Raw genomic sequence first — 5,000 nt, 5'->3', positions numbered from 1 at the left:
GGGAACAATTGCAAGCCCCAATCCCTAGCACGAAGGAGGTTCAGCGGGTTACCCCGACCTTTCGGCCTAGGAAGACACGCTGATTCCTTCAGTGTAGCGCGCGTGCGGCCCAGAACATCTAAGGGCATCACAGACCTGTTATTGCTCAATCTCGTGCGGCTAGAAGCCGCCTGTCCCTCTAAGAAGAAAAGTAATCGCTGACAGCACGAAGGATGTCACGCGACTAGTTAGCAGGCTAGAGTCTCGTTCGTTATCGGAATTAACCAGACAAATCGCTCCACCAACTAAGAACGGCCATGCACCACCACCCACCGAATCAAGAAAGAGCTATCAATCTGTCAATCCTTCCGGTGTCCGGGCCTGGTGAGGTTTCCCGTGTTGAGTCAAATTAAGCCGCAGGCTCCACTCCTGGTGGTGCCCTTCCGTCAATTCCTTTAAGTTTCAGCTTTGCAACCATACTTCCCCCGGAACCCAAAAGCTTTGGTTTCCCGGAGGCTGCCCGCCGAGTCATCGGAGGAACTGCGGCGGATCGCTGGCTGGCATCGTTTATGGTTAGAACTAGGGCGGTATCTGATCGCCTTCGAACCTCTAACTTTCGTTCTTGATTAATGAAAACATACTTGGCAAATGCTTTCGCTTCTGTTCGTCTTGCGACGATCCAAGAATTTCACCTCTAACGTCGCAATACGAATGCCCCCGCCTGTCCCTATTAATCATTACCTCGGGTTCCGAAAACCAACAAAATAGAACCGAGGTCCTATTCCATTATTCCATGCACACAGTATTCAGGCGGGCTTGCCTGCTTTAAGCACTCTAATTTGTTCAAAGTAAACGTGCCGGCCCACCGAGACACTCACTCAAGAGCACCCTGGTAGGATTGCAACGGGGTCCGCCTCGGGACGCACGAGCACGCACGAGGCGCGTCGCACGCCTTCAGCTCGCCCCACCGGCAGGACGTCCCACGATACATGCCAGTTAAACACCGACGGGCGGTGAACCAACAGCGTGGGACACAAATCCAACTACGAGCTTTTTAACCGCAACAACTTTAATATACGCTATTGGAGCTGGAATTACCGCGGCTGCTGGCACCAGACTTGCCCTCCAATAGATACTCGTTAAAGGATTTAAAGTGTACTCATTCCGATTACGGGGCCTCGGATGAGTCCCGTATCGTTATTTTTCGTCACTACCTCCCCGTGCCGGGAGTGGGTAATTTGCGCGCCTGCTGCCTTCCTTGGATGTGGTAGCCGTTTCTCAGGCTCCCTCTCCGGAATCGAACCCTGATTCCCCGTTACCCGTTACAACCATGGTAGGCGCAGAACCTACCATCGACAGTTGATAAGGCAGACATTTGAAAGATGCGTCGCCGGTACGAGGACCGTGCGATCAGCCCAAAGTTATTCAGAGTCACCAAGGCAAACGGACCGGACGAGCCGACCGATTGGTTTTGATCTAATAAAAGCGTCCCTTCCATCTCTGGTCGGGACTCTGTTTGCATGTATTAGCTCTAGAATTACCACAGTTATCCAAGTAACGTGGGTACGATCTAAGGAACCATAACTGATTTAATGAGCCATTCGCGGTTTCACCTTAATGCGGCTTGTACTGAGACATGCATGGCTTAATCTTTGAGACAAGCATATGACTACTGGCAGGATCAACCAGGGAGCTGCGTCAACTAGAGCTGAGCAGCCGGCCGCCCGGGAGTGTGTCCCGGGGGCCCGCGCGAACACGCAAGCGTCCGCTCAATTATTCTGCAAACAGGAGGAGGCTGAGCTCCCCTGCACCATACACCTCGAAACCCTCTCAGGTCCCGGCGGCGCGCAGCGCCGTCCTAAGTACTTGGTCGGGTTCGAGAGAGGCGCAATCGCCCGGGGTTTGGCGAGTAGACGCTTTAGGTGCGACCACCCGTGCTCCCAACTGAGCTTGCCGCTGCCGACAGAGGCCCGGGAGCGTGCTGTCGTGGCATTGCCGGCGGGAGACAACACGCGCCACCTACGGTGACCGGCAGCTCCAACGCCAGCGCCACAGAAGGACAAAAGCCCCACTTGGGTGCCGAAGCGAACTCTCCCAGCACAGCGCACGCGCCAACACGTCCGCACAGCTGCGATACAAACCACCTGCGAGAACCGCAGAGGCGACCGAGCAGCAGACGGCGTCGCGGCGCCGAGCGCCGGGCGGCGGCGCATCCTCAGCGCACACAGTCCTCAATCGGACCAGCACACTGCAGATGTCCACCGCGCTTCGCACCGGGCCCGCGAGGACCTACTTTGGCCGCACGGCGCCGCGTGCAGGGTGCGCCGGCGCGCAGCTGCGCCGCCTGCCGCCTCCGTCGGCCGGCGCGCCTGCCACTGGCCGCCCCCACCAGCCGGCTGTAGCGCGTGCGCCCACGCACCGCGCGGCCAGCACGCCGGGAGGCCCCCCCTCACCGGCCGGGGACGGTCCCACCCAGCCACCGCCGCGTATCGCTTCACACCCAGATGCCATTCACGTTCGTGGGCATGGTGGGTATCGCTGGAACAACCGGTTGGTAGCTCAACCGATCGTCGCCATCACTGATTCACCTCTAGCGAGAACAACCGCACCACAACGGTTTACCAGTTGTTCATTTGCGTAACGTCACCAGCAAACGTAGGCGTCCATCGCCATTTGCAAATTCAACGATTGTTGCATGCCTGTGTCAGGTGTCACGACACACTATGTCTGCCCACATACACGCAACAACATGTGCACGCTTCGCGAACACGTGGAAGGTGGCCCCCGTACGTATGCGATGTCCATTGCGCGAACGACTGTCAACCGGCCTCTGTCGCATGTCGCAGATGTGGAACGCAGTGCACCATGCTATCACGGTGTGTGAGAAGAGACGACTACGTCTGACAACACGCGCCACTACATCAACAGACGGCTCATGCTGATCGCCATCCAGGGCATACCACACTGCAATCCAGCTCTTATAGGGAGACGACACGTAGCTGAGTGCACAACATTTGGACCGCATGGTTCGCCGTTGTTGGCGCAGTCGTTGTACGGTCACATGTACCACGATGTATCATTCAGTACATGAGGACCAATGTGCAGTACAGTGTGTGATTTGGACGTACAACATCAGCGGACAGTTGACACAGGCCGTACCACAGCGTAGGCTAAGTGCTTCGCCATGCGAATGCCAATGAACAACTGCAAATGCCAATGAACAACTGCAAAGGGCATTGAGCATGTACGTCCTGCTGCCATCCACATTACAGTGTATAGCTGCAAGGTGTTTAACATGAAGCGATACACTGGGGACCGGGCAGTGCGAGTAGCAAACTATATTGCGGGGGTTGCAGTTAGGCAACACTACACTAATTTAACGCGTCGTATGACAATTACAGAGCAGGTTAAGGCCCAACGTGTGTTGGGTTAAGGCCCAACGTGTGTTGGGTTAAGGCCCAACGTGTGTTGGGTTAAGGCCCAACGTGTGTTGGGTTAAGGCCCAACGTGTGTTGGGTTAAGGCCCAACGTGTGTTGGGTTAAGGCCCAACGTGTGTTGGGTTAAGGCCCAACGTGTGTTGGGTTAAGGCCCAACGTGTGTTGGGTTAAGGCCCAACGTGTGTTGGGTTAAGGCCCAACGTGTGTTGGGTTAAGGCCCAACGTGTGTTGGGTTAAGGCCCAACGTGTGTTGGGTTAAGGCCCAACGTGTGTTGGGTTAAGGCCCAACGTGTGTTGGGTTAAGGCCCAACGTGTGTTGGGTTAAGGCCCAACGTGTGTTGGGTTAAGGCCCAACGTGTGTTGGGTTAAGGCCCAACATAGGTTGGGTTAAGGCCCAACATAGGTTGGGTTAAGGCCCAACATAGGTTGGGTTAAGGCGCAACATAGGTTGGGTTAAGGCGCAACATAGGTTGGGTTAAGGCGCAACATAGGTTGGGTTAAGGCGCAACATAGGTTGGGTTAAGGCGCAACATAGGTTGGGTTAAGGCGCAACATAGGTTGGGTTAAGGCGCAACATAGGTTGGGTTAAGGCGCAACATAGGTTGGGTTAAGGCGCAACATAGGTTAGGTTAAGGCGCAACATAGGTTAAGGCGCAACATAGGTTAGGTTAAGGCGCAACATAGGTTAGGTTAAGGCGCAACATAGGTTAGGTTAAGGCGCAACATAGGTTAGGTTAAGGCGCAACATAGGTTAGGTTAAGGCGCAACATAGGTTAGGTTAAGGCGCAACATAGGTTAGGTTAAGGCGCAACATAGGTTAGGTTAAGGCGCAACATAGGTTAGGTTAAGGCGCAACATAGGTTAGGTTAAGGCGCAACATAGGTTAGGTTAAGGCGCAACATAGGTTAGGTTAAGGCGCAACATAGGTTAGGTTAAGGCGCAACATAGGTTAGGTTAAGGCGCAACATAGGTTAGGTTAAGGCGCAACATAGGTTAGGTTAAGGCGCAACATAGGTTAGGTTAAGGCGCAACATAGGTTAGGTTAAGGCGCAACATAGGTTAGGTTAAGGCGCAACATAGGTTAGGTTAAGGCGCAACATAGGTTAGGTTAAGGCGCAACATAGGTTAGGTTAAGGCGCAACATAGGTTAGGTTGAGGCACAATATAGGTTAGGTTGAGGTACCGTATAGGTTAGGTTAAGGTACAGTATAGTTTAGGTTAAGGTACAGTATAGTTTAGGTTAAGGTACAGTATAGTTTAGGTTAAGGTACAGTATAGTTTAGGTTAAGGTACAGTATAGTTTAGGTTAAGGTACAGTATAGTTTAGGTTAAGGTACAGTATAGTTTAGGTTAAGGTACACATTGTTGTATGGAAAGGTGTAATGGGGGGGGGGGGGGGGCGGCCGGTCGGTTTGTTGATTGTGATTATAGTAAGTGGATGCCTGCGGCATCATCTGATTTGCCACGTCAGGATGCACCTTTGGCTCATGACAGGCGGCGCTCCGATTCCATGCTTGTGGCAGACCTGTGTCTTTCATTCCTGCCATTGTTTGTGTGCTGTGAGAGGAGGCAGTATTGTGATG

The 5,000-nt window shown here is 53.6% G+C and overlaps 1 non-coding gene across 1 annotated transcript in view; it reads right to left on the bottom strand.

The window, feature by feature from the left end:
• The window catches only part of LOC126453866 (small subunit ribosomal RNA), a 1,910-nt gene extending 239 nt beyond the window's left edge, over window positions 1-1,671 (bottom strand). The window contains exon 1 of the ribosomal RNA XR_007585133.1: window positions 1-1,671. This exon is cut by the window's left edge and continues 239 nt beyond it. This is a non-coding gene — a ribosomal RNA (small subunit ribosomal RNA).
• Between the last annotated feature and the right edge of the window lie 3,329 nt (window positions 1,672-5,000).

The sequence above is a fragment of the Schistocerca serialis genome, unplaced genomic scaffold (genome assembly GCF_023864345.2).
Source record: "Schistocerca serialis cubense isolate TAMUIC-IGC-003099 unplaced genomic scaffold, iqSchSeri2.2 HiC_scaffold_969, whole genome shotgun sequence".
Taxonomy (NCBI): domain Eukaryota; kingdom Metazoa; phylum Arthropoda; class Insecta; order Orthoptera; family Acrididae; genus Schistocerca; species Schistocerca serialis.
The sequence above is the reverse complement of the archived record's forward strand: the minus strand, read 5'-3'. Positions and strand labels throughout refer to the sequence as shown.